The 19,408-nt window shown below is 50.9% G+C and overlaps 2 long non-coding RNA genes across 2 annotated transcripts in view; one reads left to right on the top strand and one right to left on the bottom strand.

The window, feature by feature from the left end:
• LOC139102328 (uncharacterized) overlaps positions 1-19,408 on the bottom strand; it is a 130,376-nt gene that overhangs the window by 108,460 nt on the left and 2,508 nt on the right. The gene's annotated exons all lie outside the window — the stretch shown is intronic.
• Positions 7,650-19,408, top strand: part of LOC139102335 (uncharacterized) — a 57,353-nt gene continuing 45,594 nt past the window's right edge. The window contains exons 1-2 of the long non-coding RNA XR_011545685.1: positions 7,650-9,036; positions 9,152-9,195. This is a non-coding gene — a long non-coding RNA (uncharacterized lncRNA). The remainder of the gene's footprint in view (positions 9,037-9,151; positions 9,196-19,408) is intronic.

Here is a 19,408-nt window from a genome sequence, read left to right as displayed (position 1 = left end):
CGCCCGAACCCCTTTCTGCCGGTCGCGCAGGGAGGGTAGTACCGAAGCTATTTTTGATCCTTCGACAGGGAAAGGGTTGCGCGCGCCCCGTGCTAGGGAGGACCCTTTTAAATGCATAAATAATGAGAGGCCTGTTACGGGAATGTCCAGCGATATTAGACCTGTTAGCCACGTACTGCACGAGGGAGGGATTTTTAATTCTTTCTCCGAAATCCTAAAAATGAAAGAAAAATAAATTAAAAAAAAAAAAAAAAAAAGAGGAGAAGAAAAGGAAAAAAAGGTCGCGAATTAACACGAATTGTTTCGCCTGATTAGTGAATTTCCAACTCAGCGTCGGCAAAAATTTCGCCTCCGCGTTTCACTCGGCCGAGTCACGCAAAAGCATTCCACGTAAACTTTCATTCGACATGTCAACGTGACACTTATAAAAATGCGGTTGAATTTTAAGTCGCGTTTGGCGCGGCTAAAATAAAAAATAAAATAAAATAAAATTAATTAAATCTTTGAAGAAACGAAGAAGTTTCTCGCCGTTAATTTCGACTTTCAACAGTCCTCGCTGGCGGAGCCGGCGAATAATTTCTCCGTGTTCGCCGGAGCGATCAGGTGGTATTTGGCGGTTTGCTGGCTCGTTTAGGCAGACACAGAGAGACGCGGTCGGTTGTCGGGAACCTCATTGCGGCGACGAACACGGCGTTGTGGCTCCCTCGAGCTCCCTTGGTCCCTCCTCTTCGTCCCCGCCGGCTCCATCAACGTATCGCTAACTCCCTCGACTCGTCTCTCTGCTTCTCCTTCCGACTCGCGCTGCTCGCTCTCGCTTCTCCGCATACATATATACATACATACATATATGTATATATATCTGCGAAGAGTGAGAGATAGCACGGAGAAGGCGAAGAGGTTTCAGAGGATACACGTATATAGGTGGCACAGAGCAACGCGAAGGGACGAGCGCGGCCGAGGGGGAGGGGGGGAAGGGGAGACGATGGAAGCCGCTAATGAGACCGTGTGTAATTAGGGAGCTCTCGCGGCCTAATGAAGCGCTTACCTACCTTAGCTACCAACCCCCTTTGGCCCCGTCGTGCTCCCACACACGGCCGCACACGGATATACACTGACGGATATCCGAGGTCACGGTGAACGTCGGTGCCGGGCGTCGCAACGTCACGGTTCTCTTTCGTGTTCTCGCCGAGATACGAGCAACGTCGACGAGGGAGGGCTGGGGGAGGATAGGACGCGGGAAACGAGAAGTGAGGAAGAAGACGACGATGATAATAACGATCACCGTTCCCTCGCATCTCCGCTATCTTCGGGACGACGATCGCGCACCGCGGTTGGCGAAGATTGCCGGCGCGGTAAAACACCGGGGAATAGATGCGACTCCGCGCTGCGCGCTGCAATCTTCGACCGTTGCTGGATTAAGCGGCTCAGGGATATAGGCTCTTGCTTGGTCGAGCTCTCTCGCGTCTCCGTATTCTGCGCGGAATGAATTTTAATCGGCGCGGATCCGACGGATTTATTAGCCCGGACTTTATACGTTGGGCGCGAATATTGAAATCGAGTCCGATTGTTAACGACACGAGTCCAGAGAAATTTAGAGCTGTCCTTTTAGAAGCCAGAGAGACATTTTTTTTTTTTTTTTTTTGAACGGCGATTCTTTACAACCGATTCTTTGGAGATTGACGCGTCCGCGCAAATCTTTTTTTAAAAGATCCCTGTAAATTATCAAGTTCTGCGGAGAGATGCGTCCCTGAACGTCCGTGGGGGGGCTAAAACGTGGACTTCTTATCTCTCAATTCACTCATCGGGAGCGAGCGAGCGAGATTCGCGTTTTTCCTCCTTTCCCTTCGTAATGTCTTTCTCTCTTTCGTCCGCGTTCACTCTTCATCTTCCACGGTCGCTCGGTAAAGCCGGGAGGCCCCAAGGAGAGCGAGCAAGAAGGAGGAGCGCGAAGCGCACAGGGCTGGGAAGACACGGCTACCGGAATCACGACTTAGCCTTCTCTACTCTTCGCAGATCGGCCCGTTATCTCTCTCGCCATTTGCATATTAAACTAACTCGCAACGCGCGGCATATTTCAGGCGAGCGTCGGCGCGTGTTCGTGAGAGAGGGCTCGAAGGACGAGCCGATCCTCGGAAGGGAGAAAGTATTACGCGAAAGAGATCGAGTCGTCGCTGTCGAGCCGAATCCGGCCGCGTTCTTTTTTGCGGGATCGTTCTTTAACGGCCGGCCTGTTTCCAATATGCATTGATAAACCTGTCTGCGAGCAGCCCCGGTTACGATCGGCGACGCCGCGATTCTTGATTACCGACCGGATTACTCCGTGGCTTCGGGCCACTCATGGATCATCGGTTCCTCCGGGGGCGATCGGTGGATAAATTGCGCGAAGGCTCCTGCAATCTTCTTAGTATCCGGGCGATAGCCTATCGCAGATATATTTGGCCGCGGCGAGAAGAAACCGACTCGACAGAGATTGCGGACGGGGAGAGCCTTCTTGAGAAATCGCAGAATCTGACTTTGAGTTAGCGCTCGAGTTAACTGGGTTCCGGTTTAATCGATATGCACGCGAGCCCTCCCCTTCGATCCGCGGATCCGCGAGGCGTGTTTCTCGACGTAGAAATTACGCCGTCCCGGCATTATCGATAACTAGATCAACGATTACTCCTTAATGACGCGCGCGTGACGGCCGCCGAGATCGTTCCGCAGCTTCCGTTTGCTGATCCCATCGAGCGCTTTGTCTGCGAAATAGAATTAAAATTCAATAACAATTCATAATAAAGTTATATATTTTTTTTTTAAACAGTCCCGCAATTAAAAATTTGAGAACGCGGATGGCAGACCGAGATTTTGGCAATTGGGTGCGATTTTCGAAGCAACGACAAAGACGGGCGGGTGTCTGCGGCCGGGCCGATAACCGATATGCAGATATTAGCATTATCCTAAGTTACGGAGTAACGCGCGTGTATGCGGAAACTTGGCGGCGCCGAGACCCTCGGGCGCGTTATTCGTTTTTCCGCACTTTCTCGCGAATAAGTGGCCGCAGTTAGCCACCCTCTGTGAAATATTCGGAGACCCAGAAGCCCAAGCGGCTTCGCCCCCGAGAAAACGATCTGGAAGCGAGCCGTGATCCCGGAACCGAAAAAGCCGCCGCGGCACATCGACTTACCGCCGGCGCATTATACATTCCCGTAAACGGATCTCGGCCAGTTTATTGAATGTTTACTACGCGGCGCGCAAATGCCGTTCCGGTTATTTACGGCGTGCTGGGGAGTAATAGGTCCTGTGCATCAGCGGCATCCGCGCCAACGGAGGAGGAATTTCGGGATATATGACGACCGGTATCGCTGGCTGGCGTTGAGTTTCCCCGATTGCGCGAGAAAGACGACGGGACGCGGCGCTCGTTACAGATCGACGCGAGAAGGCCGCGGAGGCTGGCATCGCGGCGCGAGAGATCCGCTCGAATCTCTCCGGCAGGCACGAGCACGGACGTAATAATATATATCCGCCGCGCCGGGAAGATGGAAAGCCAACCGGGCCCGGCTTAATCCCTCACATTTTCTGTTCCGAGTCGCCTCGCATTCCTCGCTTGGGCGAGTAAGAAGCTGCGTATCTCCATCCCCGCGCGCTTATCTCCGCCGGGCGATCCGTCTCGCCGCGCGATGTGGCGCCGCGCTCGCTCATTACTTCTTCCCGGTAACACTTAAGCGCGCCTTCGTTATTATTCGCCCACGGGAGCGCGTGTGCGTGCCGGGGTGCGACTCGGCCGATTCGGGGAACGGGGAAGCGCCCCGGCGACATCTTAATTCGCGATAAAGGGTATTAGGAACCGAGAGCGAGCGCGTCGCCGTTGTCGCGGCAGCCTCCGGCCCTGCGGTTCGAAGTGGAACTCCGGATGGGCGCGAGACACGCAGGCCTCGCTCTCGTCCCGTGGACCGCGACGAGATTAGCATCGCTATTCGGTTACACGCGAAAGAGACACCCGGCTACCGGGCGTTTCTTCTCCCCGCCCTCCTCCCCTTCGATCGTCGCCGCCGCGGAGGAGCTACCTGCGATACGGAGCGATCGAGCCAGACGGTTTCGCGCGCGGCGCGGCGCGACTTAACAGCTTTGGCCGCGCTATAACATATTACGAAATCGTTTATCGGGGCTCGCGGCGGCGAGAACCCGTTCCTCCTCGCCCGGCGAGAACGTACGAGTTGGACGTAATCGGCTTAATGACAAAGTGTAGCGAGGCCTTATCATTCGCCCGTACTCGCGAAGATGCGTATCGCGTTGGGTGCATAATGCATCTCAGAAGCGGTGTGTTTTATGAGAATCGCACCGATAACGCAGTTGAATGATAGCTGCGGTATGATTCGTCGCGCGGAATTTAAGAGCCCTAGCGCGGAGGCAATCGGTTTCCGAAGGCTCGTCAGACGATAGTCGCCTCGAGATTCTTTTTCTTTTTTCTTTTTTTTTTTTTTTTTTTCGGACGTACGTATCGCGGTGTTTCCTGAAACGGTACATTATCCCGGCAAAAATAGCCGACTCTCGTTTCGCGTAAATAAATGCGTAAATAAATGCGATCGCCCGAATATAACGAGCGTTTTATCCTCTGTTACTGAATTATCGCTGGTATCCTGACTTGTTTTTCAATGCGGCGACAAGCCGATCGTTAGCCCGCGCGTTTCGGGCCGCGTTCGCCCACGGATTTTATAGAAAATCGATCTGCACGCGGCCGTTATTAATTCAGAAAACATTCTAATGCGCTTTCGTGCTTGCGCTTTTGGGATCTGAGAACGACTCTTCTTCATCCTAATTTATCTCTCGTGAAATGTACCTTTCAACGAACCGACAGATTTCCCGCGCAGAATAGAATCCGCGATGTGTTAACTTAAATATAGACCATCCTATGCGATGCGATAGTTATATTTGCCCCGACCTGTTCGCGGACGTCGCGGCGATTGTTGCGCTTGACGAGCGTACATCGAAGGCGCATAAATCGTCCCCTTCGAATTGCACGGTACGTGCTTCGTGGCGATGAACTCGGCGAGACGACGCGTCGATGGCAAAGGTAGACAGACGCGAACTGGCAGGTACATGCACATAAGTATATAGTATAATGCTATGTACGTGGAGTTAGCGCGCGGATCGAGAACGGGAGGAGGCAACAACGGGATGGCGGGAGAAGACAAGAGAGAAAGAGACGGACAGAGGGAACGAGGCGGAGAGAGAGAGAGAAAAAGAGAGAGAGACGGGATGCGCCTATTAATGACGCACATGCGTTAACACCGGCACGCGCGTTCACAATATTATTTATTATTTATGCTAAGTTATGCGGAGCCAGTCCATGGATACCATAGGCTGGCCAGCGGCCACGGTCTGCCGTACGTCTGTCGGTACCGTCATCGCCCCCGACGCGTATTTATATCAATTACGTGTCGTTCCCGCGGCTCGGATTATTATGTAAATGACCGCTCCGTCGCGTCGGATGTCAGCGATCGCGTTCCGGCGCCGCCGAGCGCGTTTGCGTGCTCGCGAATCTCGCGGGTGAATCGCTTCGGCGATCGCGGTTCCGGGAACGATTCGAGGACCGTCGAAAACCCGCGTCCGTGCGATATCGGAATTAGTCCGCGGCGCAAAATGGGGCCGAATGAAATTAAATCAAGTTCGGCCGGTCGAGTTGAACCGCGTCGCGAGATTTTATCTCGGAGCCGTCGATCGCCGGAGAAACGCTCGAGCGGTGCCATCGTCGCTGGCTTGAAAATCTCGTTCCGAGAAAATTCGGCAAGTAAAAGATTTTTTTTTCTTTTTTTTTTTTTATATATTCCGAATACGTCATCGCGCCGTCCGTTTAATGCGGGTGGTAGCGGGGCCGGGAATTTGTTGCGCCGCGCGATGGAAATCACTCGGCGTAACTTTGCTTCATAAATACTGCAATGCTGCTAATATCGTTGCGAACTGTTACATATGTATTCGGATGTAATCTCGATTCCGCGCCCGAGCTAAAAACACCGCGCGGCGGGCGTAAATATTTATGCGGCCACTGTTAAACACTTCGTTCGCGGCGGGACAGGCACGCAGCGCTTTTTTTTTTCCCTTTTCCTCCCCTCCTTTTCTTTATCGGCGAAAAAGATATCTGGCGCACCGATAACGAGGCCTCGCAAGAGAACGAGCGAGAACGCGTAGTGATATGCTCGTTCTCGCGAAACGCGGCGGGAAACACGGTACCAAGGCACACTTTACTTTTGATATTTACGTGCGAATGTATAAAATGTTGCAAAATGCATTTGTTACAAAATGCGCTTCGACGGGACTGTAGCAAAAAATACAGGAGCGATGCAAAAGTGCTCCCGTATTGTTTACGTCGTTATTCGCGGCGATATCGATCTACGTGTTCGCGTATCGATCCATCAGCGTGCGGAGTTGGGAAGTACGAAGGTGAACGAGGCAGATATGAGGTTCGGAAGCCTATCCGGTTGAACGGCGAAACGTAGCGCGACCGGGCCGGCCGGCTCCCGCGGCGCTTTTCGGTTTTGATAAAATGCCTAAACATCAATCGGTCTCGAAAACTGCTCCGTAATTTGAGTTTAGCGACCGGCCAGGGAAAGTTTCGTCCGCGTCCAGCGCGACGCGGGTCCTCGGGGACATTGGGGCAATAGATGACCGGTGCGGTTCGGATGGAGGTCGAGCGCGGGGCCGACGGGAGCAAGAGAGAGTACGGGAGAAAGAGAGAGACAGAAAGCCAAAGCGAGAGAAAGAGAGAGAGAGAGAGAGAGACCGGGAAGCAGGGGGCGAACGTGGGTGGAGGGTGATGCATTCGCTGAATATGTATGAGGCTCGCGACACCCCGTAGCACACCGAGAGACGACCCGAACCACCACTATCTGTGGGTGATAGTGGGTATGCTGTATGTCTCGCAGGGGTCTGTGCGGGCGAGCTGCGTGATGGCGCGGGGGACGACACGGGGGGAGGAAGGGAGGCAGGCTCTGTCGGTGCTACGGTGTTGGCGGGCGGGGGGTGGCGGCGGGGGCCCAGGATGGGTGGCGATGCTGCGGCTGCCGAGAGCTTATATCGCAAGAACCAACCCCAATGGAAACTCAAGCCTCAGAGGAGCCTCACCCATCATGCACACTCCCGTGCTTACCGGTCGCCTCGTGCTCTCGATCCTCTTCGTCCCTTCGCCCGTACTCTCCTCTCCCGCTTGTTCTCGTCGTCGCCCTCTCGCTCTTTCTCGGTTTTACCCCGTCTCCTTCGTAACCTTCGTAGCCCCCCTCCCCTCCCCCGGTGCCTCCTCTAGCACCCATAACCAACAGTTCCATCGCCTCCTACACTCTATCCTGGGTAGCACTCAGCGCCAGAGGAACCGTCGCGCTATCTTGGGAGACAAAGTTACGTCGTAATTCCTTCGCGAACAGATGCCGATGCGCCGCTAAGACGACGCTCTTACTCTTACCCTTCCCCGCCTGCCGCGTCTCTTCTTCTCTGTGACTATTCACACCTGGCAAATGCCAGATTTGGTTACCTCGAACATCGCAATACTCGGGCGGCGCGAAGATATCGGAAATGGGTCGCGAATAATTTCTGTTGCGCTGCGAAAATTTGTGGTCAAAATATTTTTTTTTTTTTTTTGCGGAAAGCTGCTCGTGATTATCTATTCGGGAATTATTTTGCGCGGGCGCGTGCGACCACGGAAGATAGAATGTCATTCGACGAGGGGTTGATCCGCCGATGAGAATGGTATAATATATATGATCCAGTAAATAGGGACGGCTGCGCGTGAGCGACGAATCCCGCAAGACAGCATGAGATATTGCCGGATTAGGGGCGCATTATAGTTTTAAGCTCGTGCCGTTAAAAGCCGCCGGTTCTCATATTCTACGAGATAATTCGTTGGACGCGCGCTCGTTTAAAAGTTACCGCGCGTACACGTTTAAAAAGGTAACGACGCGAGATCGGACGCTCCGTTAACTCGCGATATCCCGAACGAGAAAAAAGCAAGTCCTTTTTTTTTTTTATTTAACTATAAATTAGTGCAGATGCGCGACTCTAAGATATCTCCCGTTAAGCGAGATGGTTTTGCCGCGATAAAACGTTCCACGACGATCCGATCCGTCAGAATTTCAACGAGGCATTCGGGCAAAGGGAGGCGTGCCTCCTATGGCGGGTACACCCCGAGTTAAGACGGTCGCAACCCTTTTATATCGCGCGAACTCGTGCGCGACAGCACGGCTCGTTGAGCGCCACTGTTTTTCCGAGGGTTGAAATCGCCGCTGCCGGGCGTGAGGAAGGGTTGATCTAGGCAGAACTGCTCGCTTTCTCTCTCTTTGCTGTTTCGGAGGGAAGACGCCGCGGACCGAAGCGAGATGGAGATCGCGCGCGGCCGTGGCGATAATAAACCCGACCGGTCGCGCAATAAAATATATCCGAGGCGCGGGCGATGACTCGCTCGAACCAAGCGAGGGAGCGCGCTTCATTACCGAGTCGAAGTTCATCGCTAACCCTTTAGGCCCTACGCTCCACTCCGTTAGCAGGGCACGGGCCAACATCGCCGAAAAATCCTCGGGCAATTAACCGCGGGGAATTCCGGTATACGTTCAGTGAGCTTTGGAATGCAGCTCTTCATCTGTCCGAGGACTTTATCAAGAAGGCTCTTGGCGTCTGCCGAGTTAATGATATAATATTACGCGTCGAGTAATAAGTCGAAAAACCGATGCTTCTACTGAAGAAATTATAAACGCGAGCGGATAACGATGTCAAGCTGCTCTTTTATATGAAGAATTTTTGGAAATTTAAAATTTCGAACAAACATTTGCAGTTATATTTTATATTTATCGTTTTTATACGGATAATCCTATATACTAAACGAGAATTAACGTCGACTGTCAAGTCGGAGATTAGATTTTTGCTAATAAAATATTACTTTTTTGTTTCAGATGAAAATCCAGAGGAAGACTTTCATCGAAGAAGCACTAGACTGACATCTCCGTTGGAGTGGCCAGTACTGAGAGGAGGAGCAGGCTCGGGACGGGCATCCTGCATCGGCGGAGCAACTTTTAGGTAAGCATAAATTTTTTAAATAAAATCTTTATTTAAAAAAAAACTTTTATCTTTTTTTTTTATTAATCTTATTAAGTGGCATGTCTACATTAATATTTTCTTTTTTATGTTACAGTCACCGGCAGATTTTTTCAACTCCGCTGAAGTTTATGCAGATTGGTAAGTAGCATAATTTTTTTTTTTGTAATTGGGGTCTTTAAAAAAATACCGCACGAATGGTTTTTTCTATAGTAATTTAAAATTATTATTGTGCCAGATAACGACGGTTATCGTAAATCTCGCGTGATTTGATGAAAATTCGGAAAAATACTAGAAAATTTTAATCGAAAGGCGGAGGCAACGGCTCGCGATAAATCATCGGGCGAGTAGCGGCGCGGTAACTCACGCCGAAGTGAGTAAAAAACGGGAAGGAGATCACGAAAGAGAGAAGAGAGAGAGAGAGAGAATAAGAGAGAAGTTTCGTTTGGGCGACAAACACCCGGCGACAAAAATCCACCGCTGGGGAAAGAAAAATATAACGGCTCGCGGAAAGGAGGAATAACGCGCGAGTTTACTGCGTTCTAAAAGTCCCATAAACCGCCGTACGTCAAACTTTTCAATTTTATGTCTCAGCGTTTCGTTTCTTCCTCGTTTCGCCACTTAGGGTCGTCGGTAGTGCCATCGCGATGCCGCAACGGTGCTTCCACCGAGAAAAAGAACCGGCAGTCGCGCGCGCGATATCTTATAAAACGACGAGAAGCGAAGTTGGCTCGCGCGCGTTGCAGGAAAGACCCGAAGATTCGTTTGGAAATTATTATTCTCGCTCGCCCGCCTTCTCCGGTAGTAAAGATCGTCGCGGAGCCTCGGCGTTCCCGCTCGTAATCGGTTGCTTACGTGGCTGGAGAACGCCCTCGATCTTAATTTACACCACGCTTCCACCACAGCGATATATCGGCGCCTTCGAAGGAACATGCGGCTGAAAATTACTTCGAAAAATCGACCGGTCAATCCTCGCACGTTCGTTGCCGCGCGCTGCGAGTAATAATACTCGGGGAACGAGGTGCCAGCGACAATCACGGTCACTCGACGCATCGGCGTGCGCGTTGCGTCATTGGGGCGAAAGATAAGGATCTAAATAGAGATAGGCGCGCGATCCTTTGAGCATATAATTTGGTTTCTGATGCGGGGACAGCTGTCATATGATCGGATGTTTGGACGCGGGAGTTCTCTCGCCGTTCGGCCGGGGCGATCGTCAACGTGGATAATGACGTTCCCGCACTTTGATCGTAGATTATGTTACGTTGACGGGGTGTCAAGGCGACAAAAAAAAAAAAAAACAAAAAAGAAAAAGGAGAAAAAGCGACTGGCTAGGTGTCAAAAATACGTCACAATTTTGCAACCGCGTTACATATTTTATTTTTCTTAAATTCGAAAATGTTTATTCTAGTTATTACAATATATTTGTTATATCAACTTCGCGATTTACATGAGGCTCGATAAGATAGGATGTACTTGCAACATACCGGGTTATTGATTATACTCAGTCGTCTACGATGCCGCCCCGTACCCCCTTACGAGTTCACGCGGCGATGACAAGTACCTGCCGCGCGCGAGGCGAGCGAGAGCAACGGGGGCCGATACGCTTAAGCAAATGGAGCACCCACTATATGCCACCTCCGACACAACGAGGCGTCACGATGGGACAGCGATACGGCGCGACGGGGCCCGGGGCGAGAGGGCCAGGAGGCCGTGTGATGTATTTGTAAAAAGGTGTCGGGTTGGAACTAAGAAGACCCGCTTCGATGGATGCCCCGGGGGAGCATAACCGGCGGCAGGGAGGTAACAGATAAAAGAGAATCGTATAAAATAGGGTGCGCCGCGAGAGAAAAAGAAAGAGGGGGTCGCCGGTGCCCGTGGGGCACCCGAAGGTGCAGGGACCCGGGGGATGAGCGTGCCAACATCATTTTGCAGCTCTCGAGGTTGCGACCGAGTGACGAAGCGAGGTGGACCGAAACGGGGGAGACGGGGAATAGAGGAACCAAAGGCGAGAGGGTCTCGGTCTGATCTGTCAAATTTCATTTCACGCTTCTGAGAGCGGGCGCGACCAGCACGATGGAGCCAGATAGAGATCTGCCCGACACCTACCAGCGGCCCCCTCGATCTAATCCGCCATTGTCGGCCATCGAGAGAACCGTGTACTTAATCGAGGTGTCATTTTTTTTTTTTTTTTTTTTTTTTTTAAGTATAAAAGTTATCGCAAGTAGCGGAATAAAAGTTTTACGAGGGAAAAGGGTTATAATCCAGAGAAAGAACGGCGGATGTTTTTTAAGCATCAAACGTAAAAACGTCGTGTATCGTGCTTTCGGATAATTTCCGTGTTATTTTTACCGAATACGTTAGTATTTTTACTGCCATTCCGGCACAATATCGCGAAGCTTGGGAGGGATCTCGCGATACATAAACGATTCAGTAAATAATCGCCTGAACATTAAACGAAGGCGAATTACGACCAGGATAGTCCAGGTTGAAGCAGAGCCTGTCTATCGATCGTCGAGGACCTTGATGCGTCGTATCGTTCTGGCGTTCGTACGGTCGGTCGGTCGGTCGGTCTCATGCTGAAAGCTTTGTCACTCGAAGCACGTACTCGGGGCAAAGACCGACGCCGCAAGCTCTCTCTCCCCGCATCTCCGTTTCTCTATCTTTCTCTCTCTCTCTCTCTCTTTCTCTTTTCCGTTCTCCTGTCCGGCCAACGATCTCGCTCGCTCCTCTTATCACCCTACCTTTCTACAACGCGCCATTGTGTTCCACCACGGTGGAACCCTGTATATTCCTTGACGCTATGGATTTTCCGAAAGCGTTTCGCTGCTTCGCGAGCCTCGCCCCTTTCCCGACGTGCTTCCGTTAAAGTTCGCGCGATAAGCCGCCTGGCCGAACTTTCTTCCCGTCGCGAAATAACACCGAAAGTGTCGCCAATCGTCGGCCGAAATGCGCGAATTGTGAGTTTCTGGGTTACGCGAAATATAAAAAACAATGCGCGACGCTTCTTCGCCGGCTGAGATTCATAAGACCGATCGTATCTCGTTCCCGCGAACCTAAAACCGCGATTTGTACTGCCACGTTGAGAACAATAGTATTCCCCTTTATTTTTACGTGACGTCATTGTCATTTGCGAGAAGAGCGGAGGCGCGAGAACCAAAACGAGCGACGATTCGATTCAGTTAGGCGAATGAATGCCGATCGCGTGAGTCAGACGGGTGTCGGTAATCCGCGAGATGCTAAAACAATACCTGTCAAACGGAACGACCGAAACCAACAATGAAAGGGAGTTGAAAAAGATAGAGGCTGCTATCTGCTGCCAGCAACCTTCACTGAACGTGCAGTGACCGACGATGCCAAATTAATTATAAAATAAAAGTAATAAAATAGAAATAATAAAATAAAATAATAAAATTAAGTTTTCAATTTTCACGTTTTTTTTTTTTTTTTTTTTTTTTTTAATTTTGCAGCAAGATAAGAAAACTCAAGAATACAATACATGCGAAAATAATGCGTATAATAATCTCGTGGTAAGAGAAAGATCGATGACTTTTCGCGCGATATACATTTCTCTTGGCTTCGGGAAAAATTTCTCACGCCGATCTCCTCGTATGTAGAATTCATCGACGATAACCGTGGCGTGCCGGCAGGAAATAATAAAGCGATATCCGGAATGGAGGAAATATTACCGGCATATTAGCGTGGCTCCGGGGGTGGCCGATGATGGAGGAGGGCGAGGAACGAGACAAGAGAGAAAGAACGGTGCCCATAACCGTACACCATACGTCGCCACGGGTCGGCGGTAGGTGCCTAACTGGAGGTCCCTGTTGGGCAATAACGCCCTCCTTCGTAACATAGTAGCACAATAATGTAGGTTCTTTATGCGAGTACAGGGCAAATAGATCACATTGCTGACTAATAAGCCCGTTGGTGTGACCGCGCTCTCTTTCCGCGTTTCTCTCTCTCTTTCTCTCTCTTGCTTTTCTCCCCGTCCCTTTTCGCGGGGTGGACGGCGGTCCCCCGGTTTTTTCCGTTTTCTTCCGAAATTCCCATCGTCTATCAATTGTGTTAGGTACAGGCGTCTCCGAGGGTGTCCACCATTGTAATGGTAATACACTCGGCAATCGATCTGCCTCATTATGTCACCAAACCCTCGAAAAACCTCGCGGAGTCGCACGAGACCGGCCGAGTCCCGCGTGCCCTGTTTTTATGGGAAAAACTGCGGCGCGAATATCGAAAGGTCGTGTCAGGACCCTCGAGGTCCATGGCACTTTATCGAGGCTGATTCGCCGGGTGGTAAAGTCCGTCTGCTTTTACGGCGATTGTTTTAATTTTAAGTTCCACAAGAAGTTTCGGCGTGTACGATTTTATCGATAAAAAGGAAAAAAAAAAAAAAACGTTTAACGTCTGTTACTTATCGTTAGCCGCGCGAAAATAATACGGATATCTCGAGCAAAACATATGTATGTGACAACGATAAATTTCGCGATTTAAACGGCGATAGCATCTCGGGTTTGGGTCATTGACGTCGGTTAAAGGACGAGTTTGGGAGGCTACAAAATTGCCAAGCCTACATTAAATTGCAGACTAACCGTAATACTTCGGAACTCCGGCCATCTCGATTACCCGTCTAATTATCTGCCGAGTCACGATAGGGCAACCCCATTCGCCCAAAGACGGAATTGCCGTTCCCGGCGTCCTTCGAGTCGGCGATGCCGACTAACCACCCTCCCGCCTGGGTCATTGTTACGTCGTTACTACCCTTTAGTACGGTCCTCCGACCAATTTCGGTCCACGACGACGGGCACGATTTCCGTCGCGCCGTCATGGCCGACCGAGGGCGGATTTGCGAGCGAATCGCCACGCGGAACTGTGCGATCGTAGCTGGTCGATATTAACGGACGCGTATCGAACGACGTTCGTTCAGCAGATTGCGGGTAGTATCGATTCTCCCTAGTTGCGCTTGGACGGGAGAAGTTCGAAGTTACTTTACAAAATATAGGTCGCCGAGAGGGAGAGAGAGAAGAGAGAGAGGAGAGAGAGAGAGCGAGAGAACGCGAGAAGCCGATAACATCCAGTTCGAGGGGGAGAAGCTGCTCGATATTTGCGCCGCACGTCCGATGACAGTTAGTTAATATGCATAGTTAATTTCGTTTGTCTTCGGGGGCCAGCCGTGCGAAAATAACGCGCGAGCGTTATGTGCGGTAAGCGGCGGCAGGAAACTAAGCCGGGCGGGCTGCAATCAATACTGTTTCGGCATTACGGCGGAAACACTCTCTCCGAAACGGCCTACGTTTCGCCTCGCGCGCGGTACCGGGAGGAAGAGCAAGGAGAGGAGAGAGACAAATGGAGCCGAAGAGCGAGAAAGGAGAGAAAGAGAGAGACACAAAGAGAGAGACAGAGAGAGAGAGAGAAAGAGAGAGAGAGAGATAAAGAGAGACTGCCAGGGTAACGCGGAGGGACCGCGATGTTTGTCAAAGAGAGATAGGGCGACTCGAGGCGCCGCGGGACGAAGAAGGCGGCCGGGAGGGACGAGGGAAGACGAGAGGGCCCCCGACCCACGTTTCGTGGTCCGCATACTGATAGGTCCAGTCGTATATACGGAGAGAGCGCTGGCGAAGCCCAAAACAGAGCTCTCGCCGTCTTTGGTGAACCCCGGTCTGGAAAATACCGGCAACGTCGCCGTCGTCCCCGCTCCCCTGCGGCCCTTCCGTCCGCGCCCTAGAAGGGAACCCCCGAGAGGGCTTCCGGCTCGAGATTCGAAAATCGAGACCAGGAACTACCGAGCGATGTCGTCCGCGTGTCGACCGAGTGGATTTCTAAGCCGCCCTCCCCCCGCGCCGCGATTTTCCCAACCGTTTAAAGAGCAAACGACCCACGTGAACTCCTTATATTATCGTCGAAGTGAACGTCTTTTCGAGCATCGTTCTCTCACGCAGGAAATCGAATCCGCTTTTTTTAACACGTCGCTCGCAGTAATTTCTCATTAACGATACGCGATAGTACTCGCGTGCCGTTTTACGCGGACGTTCCTCGCCTGTCTCGTGAAAACGCCAACAAATCGGTATTGGCGGCACGCTAGATCGGACCGCGTTTCTCGCTTCACGCGTACGAGCGTTACGAAGGCGACTAAATGTGTGTTACGTTCGCGAGTAGACAGGGCGCCGTTTTTCATCGTGCTCGAAATTTTTTTGAGAGCGATTACTTTTTTTCGAAGTGCCCTTCTGGACGGCTCGTCGAGAAAGGGTTGGGGGAGGAGGAGGGGGGGATGGGTGCCAGTTCGTATAAACGGGCACAGGTAGCCCGGAGCTATGGGGTCGAGTGAGGTGGTGGTGGAGGTGGGTCAGAGTCCCTCTCTCGCGAGCCTTGTACAGCCGGTAAGTGGGTACCCACTTCTGAATTGGCTCCCCTCGTTCCACTCGTCGGATCATCGTCGTTCGCCGAAAATTCGATCATTATGATTGCTTATGATGTAAATGATGCCCCGCGGCAGCAATTGTTTCCGCCAGAGCGAGCCCGTGGGGGCTGCGGGTCCCCGGCGCTGTCGCACCCCGAAGAGCTGGACGGGGCCCTCTGTATGCCAAGAAGCGCGCCATTGTCGCGACAACGTTTTCAAGCGGCAAAATCGGGAACGGAGTGCCACTCGGGCAGGTACGACAAACGTATCGTCGGCCTGTCGCGAATTTACAATCCATAAATTAGCACGTGCGTTCGAATTTGTCAGCGAACGCGCGAGATACTATAAATATCTTTCTTTTTTTTTTTTTTTTTTTCTGAATTTAATTTTTGAATAATCGTTACGCGAGCCACTTCGATCGTGCCGTTCTTTTCGCATATCTGATCGGGAGAAAGAACGAGACTTTACGCTTACAATTATCAGATATTGTTCTTACTTTCCGATGGAGGATCTACTCGTGCAAGACGACTTTCGCGGCGGCCGGGGACAGAGCCCCCTCAGGAGGGTCGAATCCCCGGCTAATTTACCCCCGGCTTCTTTACGACCGTAATTTTAAATTCCCGGCAAAAAAGAGCGAACTATATTTAGGCGTTCTCTTTAAATAGGCCGGGGGAATCGTCGACTCGAGGAGCCGATCCCGAACGCGCTCTTCCGTGCCCGCGAATCCCACGTACGTAATATACACGCGAGTAACGTTTGTGCGTGTGTCGGGGGTGGAAGGAGGAGAGGGATCTATCGCCCCGCCGTTGCCTATTATAGTAATTTCACGGTACGACGTCTATCCCCGCGCTCTTCGAAGCAGGAGGACTAATTTCATTAGGGATAAAGATCATCATTATTTTGCGACCATCCCGAAAATTGGCGTGCCTCTCTTCTTTCCGCGATTCGATTTTAGAGAATACGACCGCTTAAGCTCACGCTCCTCCCTCGTCCATCTAACAGAACGCGCTTTTAGAAATGCGTCGCTCGTAGAACTTGTCGGGGAAACAACGCCGTTTCTTTTCCTATCAAAATATTCTCAATAAAATAAAATAAAATAAAATAAAATAAAATAAAATAAAATAAAATAAAATAAAATAATAATAATTTGACATAAGACAACGAATGAATTAATCTTCCGCTTTGAACCGGATGACAACAACGCGTCCAGCGGGAGGTTCGTCGAGCGTCGAAGAAACGGATCTCGCATCCGGTCGGCGGACCCGCCGCGGTTGTCGTGCACACGTTGTACACGATCGCGCGATAAATCGGCGACCGATCCGTCGTCACGTAGCTCACGTACGCGAGCTCGGCAGCCGAGTTTTTCTCTCCTCGGGCCGGCAGGTCCGGCGCGCTCGTTGACTGATCGAAGGAATCCCTCGCAAAAGGTAGGCGCGCCTGAACGCGACGGCAGGGGAGTCAACGACGGGACTCCCGTGAAAACGAGAGATGGTGCGCCACGACAACGAGAAAGTAGGCGCGCCGTTCGTTCGACGTGACATTCTAGCTGATTTTTATCAGTGAGTCTCTCTCTCTCTCTGTCTCTCCCGTTCTGTCTCTTTTTTCTACCGCGACAGGAAGCGCCTGTAGAATTCCGCGATGTTTGCAGGACGCCGGTAATTGCGGGTTTATTACTCACCGATAGAACGATTCGGCCTCCCGGTGCAACTTTTTACTTTGATCTTGCGTCATCGATTGCCGCGCAATGCGAAGAATAATGGAGATCTCTCGGAAGATCCAATGTTATTTAATTTAAAAATAAAATAGCTTAATAATTTAATTTAATAATAACCAAAAGTTTTTTTTTTTATGTTGCTTGACATCGAGTCGACCGCTGCTACATGCTATTTTGTGAGCCTTTCTTCTTTCTAATCGGAACGGAATTAATATCCGCGCGAGCGATCGATAACGCGATCGTGGAAACGTCTGGGAAAATAGAACAGTTGCGCAACGTCGCGCGACAAACCGCATTCCTCGGGAACGCAACGAGCATCGCGTAATGCAATATTAAACGAGCCCCCTAAGACGAACGCAAACGCCGCGCGAGGAAGAAATAAATTACCGGTCGACGGCCCGTTATTATTTATTACCTATCACTCCGCGGTCGTCGTCTGGCGGCTACGACTAATTGTTGCCGTCTAATTGACAAAGTTCTCAGGCCCGAACGTCACATTCCCGGCAATGCCGCGAGCTCCCGCTCTCTTTACTTTTGCTGTGACAGAACGAAGAAGAAAAAAAAAGAAAAAAAAAAAGAAAAAAAATAAAATACTCGAGTTTCCGCTTCGTTATCGGGATCTCTGAGGGTTGCATCTCAAACGAGTTTAAATCAGCGATCGGAGAAAGGGTCGATCTCGGCTAGGTCTCGTTAGATTTATCGGAGTTCCTACGATTATCCGCCGTTAAACGTTTTATCATTCTCTCAGATACGCTCGATGGTGAAAGGAGGGCGACCACGGCGTCGACTTGAGAAATCCCGGCGACAAGCCCGCGGTGTCTTTCGTGCGAAATGACAAACGCCGAATTGCAATTAGCGCGCTGCGTATATTTATACGCCCGGCGTTTCACAGTCGTTTGATAGCAGCGGCAGATAAATCGCGGCTCGTAAAAACATTCGCGAAAAACCGTTACGATCACGCGCGAGTGTCGATAATACGATTCTTTCCTCCGTCTTACACTTTTGCGCTTCAAGGAAATTCTAACGTCGTAATATTAGAGAGGGGAAAAAAAAAGATTGAATAGTTTCCGTGGGCGTTGAAATTAATTTTAAAGCCCTAATAAGATGTAAAAGTTCATTTTTCTTTGCTCGACGCTTGTAATTGCTTCGGAAGTGGTTCCCGTTCGACCGCGTCAGCGTTTATCTCGCGCTACCCCTGTTTCCTTCGAGGATGCCGCTTTAGGCTCGTCATTTCTGGCTCCCTGAACGATCTCGACCCGAAGACAACCCCGCGCGGTAGGTAAACGCGCACGCATTGCGGACGACAGCTGTCAAATAAATGTTAAAAAAAGCGCTAGCCGAGCGAAATTTCGAGTGGGACGTGAGTCGAGGTAGGGTGTGCGACCGACCCCTTGCGAAATGCCCTTAGCCCGCGGGGCAAAAGGCTCTGCACAATTTTTCCGGAGTTCGCTCTCCCTGCAGCGGGGCGGTCGATAAGTCACCACTAGACCAACTTCGCGGCAAGGTCGTCGGCCTTGTCTCGAAAATCGCGCTCAACGACTGGTTTCTTTTTTCTTCGCCGCATTATCATACAAATAAAATTGTAGAAGCATTTCTTTCGCCAGTTCCGCGGGGAAGGATTTCGTACTGATCTCAGTTGTCACCTATGAAAAATTGCCTTTTGCGATTGCGATTGCGCTTTATATTTGTAATCTCTACTTCAAAAAGAAAGAGCAGGGTTCGTTTGGGAATTAAATTATATGAGATACACATTTTTTCACATTGTTTATGGCGGAAATGGATATCGAGTTCGTATATCAAACCTTATAAAACGGAACGCGGCAGACTTTCAAGATGCGATAATCGATGCGCGTCGAGAGGGGGCTACCTCGTGGCTCCAAATTTTTGGAATAAAAACGTCAGGGCACTTCGTTACGCTCGTTCCGCGGTGCGAGATGCGCCTTCGCCTTTCTGAATTTAACGAAGTAACGAAAGCTAAAGGTCCCTCGACGGTCTGGGGCCTCGTGGCATTAGACACCGAAGAAGGGTGGGCGAGCGACGCTGAGGGGCAAATTTTCGAGGGTGGTTTCGCGCGTCAATGGTTTATTAAGAAGCACTTGTTTAAAGGCAGCCCCTTTCAAATCCGACAGCCAATTCGACCACGACGTTTGTGTCACTCGGATATATAAATGGATAGAACGGGCGGCGGTGGCCGGGCTGAGCTGGTCTCGCTCCGGAGCGCGGCCGAATTCACCCCACGGCAATCC

This window comes from Cardiocondyla obscurior, linkage group LG01, assembly GCF_019399895.1.
Source record: "Cardiocondyla obscurior isolate alpha-2009 linkage group LG01, Cobs3.1, whole genome shotgun sequence".
NCBI classification, from domain to species: domain Eukaryota; kingdom Metazoa; phylum Arthropoda; class Insecta; order Hymenoptera; family Formicidae; genus Cardiocondyla; species Cardiocondyla obscurior.
This window is presented reverse-complemented; position numbering and strand designations above follow the sequence as displayed.